General features: G+C 39.8%; 1 protein-coding gene across 1 annotated transcript in view; it reads right to left on the bottom strand.

Annotated features, from left to right (window-relative positions):
• ANO2 (anoctamin 2) overlaps positions 1 to 13302 on the bottom strand; it is a 181565-nt gene that overhangs the window by 120093 nt on the left and 48170 nt on the right. The window lies entirely within an intron of this gene.

The raw sequence follows: 13302 nt of genomic DNA, 5'->3' as shown, positions 1-13302 counted from the left end.
CTGTGAAAACAAGTGTGGGATACCTGGAATGTGAATAAAGCATGTGGTGCGTGACACACGCTGGAAAGAACTCTGGAGTCGTTCAGGAACAAAGTTAAAAAAGCGAGGAAAAGACGCTGTGGACACTGAGTCACCTAACTGGGAAATCTGTTCAAAACTCTTCAGTTTTTTGATTTCCATACCCCATTCCAGGCCAGCTGTTATTTCATGTTTGCCACAATTCATTCCACTACCCCTGTGGTAGTGGAACAGTTTCTATGCAATAGTTTCTATCCAAAAGTAAGCTGATTTACAGCTACTTATTGGGTAGGCTTTTCCCTGTGCAAACGGTCAAACAAGTCACAGATATTACTTATGCCTTCAAAATAAACCTATTCACACAGATTGTGGACAAAATTCTGGTGTTTCTAATGTCGGGAGAAAGGACAAGCAGTCCTCTCAAAGTATAGTTTCATGTCAGAACATCTCTGCTACCAGAGCCAGTTTAAAAACTTTCTTTCCCTCCCCAGCTTCCAGCCCAAGGTGTGCATTCCCTTTCTGACCCACAGCAAGCCAGTTCACAGTGTAAGCCTGTGAACAACTGTGACAGACCAGTGGAGAAAATGGCAACCTGTGGCAGAGGGTCAGGAACACAATTAATTCCTTTAGGGGACTTTGTCACCAGAAGAAAGTCTACCATTAAACCGAAGGTAGAACAATGACTACCCTTACAAACGTAGAACTAATTTCTAGCACATATTAAGTTCAGAACACCGGAGATTTTTCCTTGTTTCTGAGATAATAGTTCCCACCAAATTGAAGTTTCCATCTCAAAACTGTAGACTTATTTCAGAAAGAGTGCTGAAGTATAGAGAAAACCCCAGTCACTATAACAGAATCAGGAACAGGACATAACATTTCTGTATTTCACTACCATTTCACTCCAGGTAGAATTGCCTATGTCCAAACTTTTCTGGATTTGTCATTTTTCTCCACTTGAAAATTTTCTCAGGGCAGGATTCAAGCATTTATTACAACCATCTGGGACACCTGGGTGGAATTACTGCTCAGCAGCAGCACTGACGCTGCTGTGCATCCAGAGATCCTAGAGATTTCTACCATGTTTGTGCCTGACAGCATATACGCACATATTCTGTCCAGACAGTCCCAGGAAGAAACATATCAGTGCTAAATCCAGATATAGAGAGAGTGCACCAAATGGAGCAATATGGAAGCCAAGAAAGGCTCCTGGAAGAAGGCACCCCCCGCTTGGAACAACTTACCAAGAGACTGAAAAACTTTTTTTATTGAAGTTTTAAGAGGAGAAAAAAAACAACTACAGAACCTCAGCAAAATTACAATGCAGCTGAGTCTGAGGCAGGAAAGAAAAAGTCCATTAGAAAGGCCAACTGGTTCTGCATAAAGAAAACAAAGAAAGGAGCTTCAGCCCAAGGTAAGAGCACATGGCTTCCCCTAAACTGGAGATAAAGATCAAGACTGTCCAGCAGAGAGTGATTATGAGAGTGTTTGTGAAAATAGTTGATAAGCCAGTGCAAGAACTCTAAATCAAACCCTAAACGCTGAAAGCTAGATCTAATGTTCATGTTTGTGTCCATATCTGCAAACATCCCTCATTCACTTTGGAACACTTGGTACCAGATCAGTAAGACCTGGAAACAAGTTCAGAGCCACAGCCTGGCTTTTGATTTCTATAAAAGACTTCATACCCCGTGTATTTTCTCTAGCAATTAATGCACTGTCTCATCTGTAGTGCTTCTGACTGAGAGCATTCACCAAAGACCAACAGAGAAATTACGAATCTGACCCTTCTTGACTGAAAGTAGAATGAAGCAAGATGCCACAAGAGCCAATTAATCAAGGCCTTTTAGTTAAAGTTCTTGTTTGAAATCATTAGTTAACAAATATTTGCCATCTCCTCCAATGGTACCTGAAGTCTGATTATACCAGCCACAGATATATTTTCTTCCAAGGCACTGTGAAATATTACTTGTGATCCATTATAGGACAAAAAAACACTGTCAAAATATTGCAACTCCTTAGAGAACAGAAATTTTGAAATTCACTTAGATGTAGAACTATGTTTTCCCCTAGTCTCTTGGCTCTTAAGAAATATGTACTCTTCAACACAGTAACAGGGTACTGTTTAGGGAGAAGGTAACGTGTGGAGGAACGGAATATTCAAGTTCTCAAACTCCAATGTATTCAAAAACCTGGGAAAAATATCTAGAATAAAAACCACAGAATTTGTGTATTAACTGCAATTTAAAATAGCAAAAGATCAAACCTTACTCCATAAAGAAATAAAACTAGAACAAGCCGCTCACTGAGCTTCATAGATTCACAAATTTTACTGCTTCCATTCCAAGAAATTGTCAGAATACAACTGAAAGGGCATAGTTTGTGGTGATGGATTATAAACTGAAGAAAGCCTTTGTTTACTGACTGTAATACGAAGAACAATAGAAGCATAATAAGTAGACGTGTAATGTGACTGAGACAGAAATTAAGGCTGACTACCTACCGATTGTATAAGCAAGCAACATGATGCTGGTTAGTCAGAAGCACTGTAACTATGTTCTCCCCTCGGTTACGGGAGAATAAAAGTGCTTCTACAGAGTATTTTTGGATTTGTGCATGGCCTTCCTAAAGTGTCCAGATCCCCATGGTTAAAGAGACCTTTTATCAGAGCGCTAGACACGAAGAGAATGTGATTTGCAGGAATGTAAAAATAATAATGTACTCATACATAGCACTTTAGGTGCAGTCATAGCAGTCCTTAACCTTATGTAGTGTTTGAAAGTATTAAGTGCCTGATTATATTATTCTGTTGATGTCTGGATTTGCCTGTCGTGTTCTTTGTCTACAAAAGTTCTACATGTCTCTGAGACTGCAGTGGCCACAGCACACCTTACTAAAGAGAGACATTTTCAGCAAGAGTAGTAATGCAGTGTTTGTCCCGTCACTTCTAAGAACTCATGCATAAGACAACCTATGTACACTCAGTATCTCTCTTTAGCTTTCTTTACTTTATTCTTTAGCATACTTTAGCATTAAAAAAAGTCAGTAACCCTCCAAACCTGGCAAATTAAAAAACCACAGCAGGTAGCCTGGTTACCTGAGGCTGAGTCAATACCAACGTAAGTCAATAGAGGTTACCTATGAGGAAGGGAGTAGTTTCACTTCATAAACACATCAGCACACCAAGTGACACTCTATGCAAGAAACAAATAATTCATTCAGTTATACATATAACATTTTCTCTCATAATAAACTCTACAAGCTCCTACAAATAAGGATTAACGTATTTAATACGATACAGTGAATTAGCCTTTCTTTCAGACTGGCAGGGAGGTTACTTAGTCTTTTCTTCCTGTTTTTTTATCACCTATTATGACTTGCTTTTCTGGCTTTTTTTTACTTGCAAATGAGATGTTTGCCCAAGTTTTTACTTGAAAAAAATGTGAGGTCACCGATATATTATCACTTTCTAATCTTCAGTTTCCACAAGATAATTTGCACAGTTTTCATCATCTAGGTTAACAGAGTTTGAAGCTCGAGTACTGACTTATTTTCATAAATAACTTCGATTTATAATAACTAATATTTCATGAAAGCTTTCTTGCTTTTCAAATTAATATAGCTAAGCCTTACTACAGAGTCTGAATTAATATTTCATGTATTTGCTTTAGCAAGTAAGTACTTGTAAGTACTTGCGCTGTAAGTATTACTACTGTCAGACACCATCTAGTGGCTAATTTCCAATAAAAGACAAGTATAATAAATTCTTTTTTAGTCACAGTATTACTGCACCTTGAAATAGCAAAGGTTACCTCTTGGCATTTTGAGACAATAAGAGAGTTAGAGAACTTTCTTGTTTAACTAAAATTTAAACTGCTAATCCTCAAGACTTCTGAGACTGTGACAAGTGGAAAGGCAAACAAAACATGTTCAAATGCACCCTGCAAGTTAAATGCATGCAAGAGTTTCTGGTTCATTACCTTTCAGGCCTTCAGGAATCCCAGGTCCCAGAGATCAGGGAGAAAGGTCAGAGCAAGGAAGATGTAGCCTTGGTGGAAAAGGATCAGGTCTGGGAATACTTAAACTGGACATCCATAACTCCATGGGCCCCGATGGGATGCACCCAGAAATGCTGAGGGAGCTGGCAGATGTCATTGCAAGGCCACTCTTGATAATCTTTGGTCAATGATGGCAACTGGAAGAAGTGCCTGAAGACTGGAGGAAAACAAATGTCACCCTCATCTTCAATAAGGGCAAGAAAGAGGACCTAGGGAACTGATGTGCCTCACCTCAATCCCAGGGAAGGTGATGGAGCAGCTAATCCTGGAAACCATTTCCAGGCACATTAAAGATAAGAAAATCAACAGGAGTAGTCAGCATGCCTTCACCAAGAGTAAGTCATGCTTGACCAACTTCATAAACTTCTATGATGAAGTGACTGGCCTGGTAGATGAGGGAAGAGCAGTGAATATTGTCTACCTACCTGGACTCAGTAAGGCCTTTGACACTGTCTCACATAAGATTCTCATAGAGCAGTTGTTGATGTATGGGCTGGATGAGCAGACAATGAGGTGCATTGAAAACTGGCTGAATGGCCGGGCCCAGAGGGTAGTGGTGAGTGGCACAAAGTTTGGTTGGAGGCCAGTTACTAGCAGTGTACCCCAGGGGTGAATACTGGGTCCAGAGTTGTTTAACATCTTAGTTAATGATCTGGATGATGGAGCAGAGTGTACCCTCAGCAAGTTTGCAAATGACACAAAACTGGGAAGAGTGGCTGATATGCCAGAGGGTCATGCTGCCATCCAGAGGGACCTCGACAGGCTGGAGAAATGAGCTGACAGGAACGCCGTGAAATTCAACAAGGAGAAGTGCAAAGTCCTGCACCTGGGGAAGAACAACCCCATGCATCAGTATTTGCTGGGGGCACCCAGCTGGAAGGCAGTTTGGCAGAAAAGAACCTGAGGGTCCTGGTGCATACCAGGTTGAACACAAGCCAGCAATGTGCCCTTGCTGCAAAGGCGGCGAATGGTATCCTTGGCCACTTTAGACAAAGTATTGACAGCAGGTCAAGGGAGGTGATTCTTCCCCTCTGCTCAGCACTGGTGAAGCCACAGTGGGAGTAGTGTGTCTAGTTCTTGGCTCCTCAGTACAAGAGAGACATGGACATACCAGAGAGAGTCCAGTGAAGGGCCACAAGGATGATTAAGGGACTGGAGCACTTCACATAAAGGAAAAGCTGAGAGAGCTGAGACTGTTTTGCCTGGAGAAAAGAAGGCTCAAGGGGGATCTTATCTCATTAAGGTATGTAAATACCTGAAGAGCAAAGAGGATGGAGCCAGGCTCTTTTCAGTTGTGCCCAGTGACAGGACAAGAGGCAATGGGTACAAACTGAAACACAGGAGGTTCTCTCTGAACATCAGGAAACACTTTTTTACTGTGAAGGTGACTGAGCACTGGAATAGGTTGCCCAGGGAGGTTGTGGAGTCTCACTCCTTAGAAATATTCAAAAAACATCTAGTCATAGTCCTGACAAACTGGCTCTAGATGGCCTTGTTCAAGCAGGGGTGTGGACCAAATGACCTTGAGAGGTCCCCACCAACCTCAACCATTCTGTGATTTTGTGATCCTTGAGCACTTAAATTGCATCTATTCCACCAAGACACTAACACACAACAGCAGTAATCACCTGCTCAATATTGCATTAAAATGTTCGGGTTTTTGCTTTCTGTACTGATTGTGGCAGTTCAGGGATTTCTCATGTTGGAAACCTTCTTTATGCAGGTGTTTTCTGGGGATAATTGTTACATGGTGCCCATTTCTTAATCTCTTCCCTTGCCATCTTGGTTTTGTCCACTGTTGGAGACAGGTTACTGGATCAGACAAAGCTATGCTCTGTTCTAATATAACTTTTGTACAGAGATAGGATCCTCATACAAAGCATCTTAATATTAGGGTATACCTTTAAACCAGATTACAAGGGTTGGTCTTAACCCCTGGTCAGCACTCAAGGAGTCAGAAAAGGTCCTCCTCTCACCCCAGCATGCCATAACCAGAACTTTCTACTAAGATTAAGATGTCAAGAGCAGTTTTACAAGAAAGATAAACAGAACTACCCAAAAGCAGCAACGGTTTTCTACTCCCTGCAGTTCCCAGCCATACACATCTCTAGATGCCTACGAATATTTGTATGCATGTATATAAAATGTGCAGAACTTTCTCTTTTGTTTCAATGTGGCCTCCCACCTCTGGCTTTTGCTTCTCTAGTCTAAAACAACAAACTTTCATTTCCTGTCAAAATACACTGATATGACCTCCAAAGACACCTGACGGATTGGGACCTATCACTCAAGTCCATTAAGAAATGTAAGTTTCTGGCTGTGAAGTTTAGGTATCATCAGGAACTTAGCAGTTCTGCACACAGATAAAACTCAACTCTAGCTGGCTACGAAACTACATAATCCAAGGGCACCAGGAAGCTGCACAGCAACAACTTCAGTCTTCAGAGTCTTGGCTTTGTATAAATCCTGATGTAGACGTGCACATCCTTTGCTAGATCTAGCTTTTGAAAACCCCACCAAAGGGTGACGAATCTGGATGGTAATGAGGATCTTAGTGCTCAGACAGTGACCTGAAACCTGGGAATTATGTTTATCAGAAAGCAGGGATCTGGTTTTCCTCAGCAATGCAATGCAAGCCTACTGGTTTAAAATTCCATCTCTCATACAAGCAGCAATAAATAAGACCAAGTTCTTGCCAAAACAGAGAGAGAACCACTTCCTATAGGACTGGCAAAGTCTATGAAATGCAGGGCTGTAAGTAACTCATCTCACTCCAGTCACAGGCCTCCACCCAGCAGAATAATTCAATACAAATATTTCAGTGATTTATGCACCATAAGCAAAACCCCTCTGCTTTGCAATAAACACAGGCTGGAGCACTCATGTAAGCCCTGTGATGAGAAGTTCCAGGGGTGGAGAGGAAACTCCCTACAACTGCAGATGAAAAGTGCTGTCCTAGTATCAAGCATCTAATATGCAGTCCATTTAATGGATGTATGACATGATACAAAAGTCCATTCATAAATAAACTGGGGTCGTGAGGGGTAATGAGATCACACAGACACTGGAAAGGGGAAAGAAATATGATGATGGAGAAAGCGTTCCTTTCTCAACAGCTAGGACTCTGCTCCAGGGTCCCACCTGCTTCTGGCTCCCTCCAGGAAGTTCTCTGCTGTAAAAACCGGCACAAAGGACAACATCAAGGCTGAGTGGATGCTGGCATAGCCCTTCCCACTGTACCTAGTGCTTTAATGATGATGAACTCTAAGTTGAACATACCCCATGTTGGGAATGAATCTTTGTTGTAGAGTTCCTTGGAACTATAAAAAGATGTTGGACTCAAAGTGCAAAAGGGTTATAGTGAGAAGATATGCTCAGATTATTGCCTCAGGCACGCTCTCAGCAGAGGTTTGGAAAGGAGCTAGATGGACTACTGCCAAAGTTACTGGTAGAGCTCATGAGCATTTTTCTACTTAATGCTATGTTTGTTAGATTACTGCACTTTCCCAGGCTTAAAGCTGTTTTCTCTCCCTAATAAAGAATTCCTTGCATATAGCCTCAGCATCTTTGTGAATGTTAAAGATATGCCTGCTAAAGACAGTAAGGGAAGAATTGCATAGTGTTCCCCCATTTCTGTGTGGGAACTGAGTAATTTAGTTATTTACGAAGAAGAACTGTGTTTTACCATAATTACCCACGTGGCATAAGGGGACCTTCTCCAGGATCCCATGAATCAGTGTCCTCTCAGAAGAATGCTACAGTAATTCAAGAGACAAAGAGGGAAAGCACAACACTTTAAACACACTGATCACTAATACCCAAAAAGAAAGCAAGCTCCCTTCTCCCTCAAAGGGAAAGGGAACCCCAAAAAATGAGGAGCACCCCACAGTGAAGGAAAGGGGCTATAAAAGAAAAGAATCAATGGGTAAGCCTGAAACACGCTTGGTTTCCACTGAAAAGGCATTTCTGTTAAATAAGGAATCAAACTATCAGGTAGAGAAAAGCTCCTCATTGCAATAGTGCACAGACCCCACACTGTAAGCGATGTCTTACTCAGAAGGTAGTAAATAACCACCTGACCTAGCAGTTGCTTCAGCAGAGAGAAAATTTTGTACCATAACTATTTTCCAGGCATTAGGAAGTGTGTATTACCCTGCACATCTACTATGGAGTTTTCCCTCTGCAGCCTCATGGAAGCTGGTGATAGTCACGTGAGCCTTGCAGAGGGAGGGCGTGAAGGGAGCTCCCTGCTCTCAGCCTGCTGGCCGTACGTGGGAGGCAGGCCTCACCCTGCTTTGAAACCTGGCTTTCAGAAAAGACACAGATATTTGTCGCAAATCTGAGAAATGTAAAACTGACCTGCTGAGTCGGCCAGCCCACCACGGAGTGGGGCGCTGTATAGATATCTCTCCAAAATATTAGTTTGGACTAATTAGGCTTAGCTCTGTGGCAAGCATTAGAGAGTGTTGTTCAGTCCCTGTGAGATAACCACACATCATCACACGGTTGCCTTCTGCCAAAGCGGTTACATTGCATAAAAAATAAGGATCAGACATTTGGTTAGGTTAATTCACAATAATAACAGAAGAGTGACAGGGAAGCAGAGAAATTAAAACATACAGGAGAATCTGCACTTTGAGGATCAATAACCCCAAAGTTAGCGTAAACAACGATTGAACAACATTTGAGTGTACCTCTGGAATTAGGGAGGGCACTGTGGACCTTTGTTTTCAAGTTCTTGCAGTTCTAGACAGTATGTGGAGACAAATGCTCTCCCTCCAGAGATGAAGATGTGGATACAAAGAACAGTGGTGAAAGAAGCAGTGATTTGCTAATGTATTGAGCAGGATAGACGGCCACAGTTAGAGGAATGCTGTACCAGAAATTGACTTTAACTACACTTTTGCCAAGGAAGCAACACTTATCTCTAAAGACAATAAGAACACCATTTCAGCAGAACTCCCATTTTCTTATTTTATCACTCCTTTAAAACTACCCTATCCTGAGCAGAGCAAGCAGATATACTCATTTTGGTTTTTGTGGTGAAGATTGATGAAAGAAGAAAAAAGAAAAAAAGGCAAACCAGTAAGAACACTTTTGGAGCTTGATTGCTTACATTGAACACGGCACTACACAGGCCCCAGGACATTGAAAGTGAAGGCAACAGTATCCAGAGCTGAGATAATCAAACTTTGGAACATCATAGGTCTGTCATTGCTTTAAAAACTGCCAGGAAGAGAAAGCTACAGGCTGCTCTGCTTTAGGAAGACAGCATTCAAATGCAGGAACAGGGGGAACTGGTGACTCTTCGGTCAAGAGCAGGTTCAATATGGGCACACTGCAGTGAATGGCCAGAATTCATTACAAAGTTGAAACAATTTTCCATACAAAAGAAAAACATAGTTAAAAATAGGAAGGAAGAAATATATTAGGCAGACAGTTAGAGTAACAGAAACTCCCAAGTTTTGATTTACATGCTATACACTATAAATAATATTTTGGTTAACACGCTTTCCCACCTACTCCTGCAAAAAGAATTATTGTATACATAATCTTAATCTTTACAATGACCATGTCTTCCCTTTTTTAGGCTTTACAGCAAGAAAAGCATATACAGGCACTTGAAGCTTTGAAAGTAATCATGCTATAGATAATGTAGCCTTTTAGATATTAACAAGTTAGGTGAAGTCCTAGCAATAGGAAATAAAAAAGAAAACATGAAAAAGGAGATGGACTAGAAGGAGCTGATGAGCTGGGACCTTTTAGAAGCACTAATATTAAAATAAGCTCCACCACAAATAAAAAAGCACCTAGCTCTGCTTTACTTCCTTAGGGTAAGATAATTTTATATTAATAACAAGATAACAGAAGGAGACCTCCCCTCTGTGATGATGGTCCTCTGTCCAGAATTTCAGTTCATACACAGGTTCCCATCTGCAGGTGCTTCAAGATGTCCATTAAGAAGATAACTTGACAATTTTCCAGGAGTTAAGTAAGCTTTTGTCTCAGAAGGTTAACCACCTCTTTATGATATCAGTAACCTTAGCAGACTCACTTCATCTGTCATTTAGATGTCCTAGGTGATAAAGGTTGCATTCAACCAGAAATATAATTAATTAGGAATTCTTTTGCACTTCTTATACTTGCTGTATGTTTCCTTGACCTGCTATAACTCATTAGAGGTGCACTGCTAAAAGGCATGAGACAATGGCTGTAAGATATACCAAGGAAAATTTGGTCTGGACAGAAGGAAAAAATTCTTCCCCCTGAGTGAGGTGCAGCACTGGAAAGGGTGCCCAGAGAGGCCGTGTGATCTCCATCCTTGGAGATTTCAAAATTCCTGAGCAACTTGGTCTGGCTTTCAAGCCAGCCCTGCTTTGAGCAGAGGGTAAGTCTAGGGACCTCCAGAGGTCCCTATTCACAACCAATTCATTCTAGAATCACATAGTTAAAACTTGGATTAACATACTATAACATTTATTAAAAAATCATAAAACCTGTTTTCTTTATGCATGTTCATAAAACTCCTAGGGAGTGTCCTACCTGTCTCTGCATCAACAGTAGTGTTACCCCTTAAGAAACTCTCAAATTTTTGCATTAACTGCAAAAATTGCTAAAAACTAGATTTGAACTCATCTTCATTTGAGGAAAGAGCATCATCAAAATAGAAAAAAAACAGTGAACCACAGATATGCTTTTATACACCTTTTAAATTGCATTACAAGGATTGAGAGGAACTACTGTTGATAAGGGCATTCCTACAAGAAAGCTACACTAAAGAGACTCCTCTCTAGTAGAAATCAATACTTAAATTAGGATGAGAAAAAAAAGTATTTTATAACAGGCAAACCTCTAAAGCCCTGCACATCCTACAGCTGCAACTTTCATTCTCTTGTTAATATATCATTCATGCCTTCCAAGTATAAGGGTGACTGAAAAACGAGGTAAACCGTTTTCAGTACTTCTAGTCTAAGATATCTGTGAGCAAAAATTTCACAATTTCCCTCTCAAAAAATGTTCATCATCCTCTTCATCTGAGTTGAAAATAGACATATATGAAAGGCAAAAATTGAATTCATATGCCTATATTTAGACATTGATATGATTTTGAAAATAAAGCACTGCATTAGCCAGGCTTTGTTTTAAGCAATGTTATTTAATTTCTGGATGTGCACTGAGAGACTGGGTGTTATAAACATTTTACAAATCAACCCTCAATTCACACTGTACTATCTACATCATCTGTACTATATATTCCCTTAAAGTTTTTAACTGAAATTGCTTTGCTGTAGAATAGGAATATGTAACACCCACCGTGTTCTCATTTGGTAAACCCTCCTCACTCAGAACTGTATTTCTTAATTTACAAAAAAATCAGCTTTTCCCTATAGCCCAAAGAGGTGCATAAAGCCAGAGCAGAATACTTTTACAAACAAAGACACAGAGGTGGATGGAACTGTCAGTGGATATCATAATGGTCCTTTATTTGGACGTTTTTAAGAACTTGAAAATATTCTACGACTGATTATGCAGTTAGCATTCCCTCAGGATATCAGACCTTAGAAGGAACCTCAGAGAATCCCTGGTCTGTGCCAAGAGTGAGCACAACAAGTACGTGGTTCCTAGCTTTGGTGTACAATCACTTGGAAATTGGCAACAACTGTATGGCCAGAAGCAAGGAACTGAGGCACCAGGAATGATTTATAATAATTCTACAGTGCCACATCTAGTCTTCCAGCACAGGCACTTTGGTTAAAAAATGACTTTCAATTTGCATTCTTACTATATAAAGGTGAAACAGGAATAGTTAAAAAGATTTGCACTGTTGCAAGTTGTATTAAAAATTAGACTAAAAAGTCTAATTAATTTGGGGATGTGAATATTATTTAAGCAAAATATTTTAACACAGTTAATGTATTCGAAAATATCAGTCAGAAAGTCTTTGAATATAAGGCAAAATAAACGCTGCTTCTTCTGTCCATCAAAGCCTGAATATAAATTTGTTAAGTTACACAGTGCTGCCATAACCAGCAAAAAGTTGAGTATAAGCTAATCAATCTAAGAAATATGGATCACAGTAAATTATCAAAATCCACAAAGTGGTGTTGATGTTTGCCAAGGGAATAAACATCCACACTGAGACTGAGCTCAAATCCCCCTCATGGTACAGAGGTGCAAAAACCTAGTTCAGCTGCAGAAAGAAAAGGGTAGTAATTCTTCAGGTATATATACTCTAAAGCTCTAACATTACCCAGAAAATAAAAAACACATTTATTTTAGTGGTAACAGTCAAACTTGCAGTCAAGCAAATTATGGAAGATAAAAGCAAGAAAAATCATCTCTGAAAACAGAGAATCAATTGCACATGTCTGGTCCTTTTTTTCTTTCTCACAGAAGTTTAAACCACAGAATTTCTATGAAATCATATCAGTATAGTGAAACATTATAACAGAGACAGCAAGATACAAATGAAGATGGAGTGTAAGCAGATGTACCTCTATTTTTAATTCAGCTGAGTTGTCAGGTCTGGTAAAACTTGAGAATTCCTCTAGCCAGTCACAGTTTAACTTAACATTTGTAATATTTACTAACAACATACCAGGTGTTGTAATCTTGTTCTGAGTTTATCTATTCCATACAGTAGCCTGGCCTGGAATAACTGGTATTCAAAAAGTACATAAATCCTGCACAAAAACATTGAGGCAAAGAAGTGGAAATTTCAAAGCCTTGGAGAACCTCAGTAAGATTTGATGGTCTTGCTGCCATTTGCCAATTTGAAACATTTCTCTCCCAATAAAAAGCAATTCTGCTCACACTATGAGTTAATGGTTAAGTCTTTGAAAAACTATATGCAGTAGTTCAACTTCAGCTCGAAATATAATAAATACATTTTACAAAGATTATTGATTATCTGTATTACTAACACCAGCTTTTGCAGGTAATCATGTAGGGGCAGATTGTATAATAAAGCTTAGTTGGAGTTTGATTATTCAAAAGATAAATGCTAACGAATGTCACATTTCTTATGTATACAAATTATCCAGAAACAGATTTTGGGTTTTTTTCCCCTATTGTTTCCCACAGTTCATTTATTCCTAAACACATATCTTATGTAAGAATATTTAAAGTCAGCAATTTTCACAAACATTTCCTTTTCTTTACTCAGTATTTATAGTATACAACAAAAATTGTTCTGGTTTGGTTTGGCTTTCTTGTAGAGATATTG

This window comes from Calonectris borealis, chromosome 1 (genome assembly GCF_964195595.1).
Source record: "Calonectris borealis chromosome 1, bCalBor7.hap1.2, whole genome shotgun sequence".
Classification (NCBI taxonomy): domain Eukaryota; kingdom Metazoa; phylum Chordata; class Aves; order Procellariiformes; family Procellariidae; genus Calonectris; species Calonectris borealis.
The sequence above is the reverse complement of the archived record's forward strand: the minus strand, read 5'-3'. Positions and strand labels throughout refer to the sequence as shown.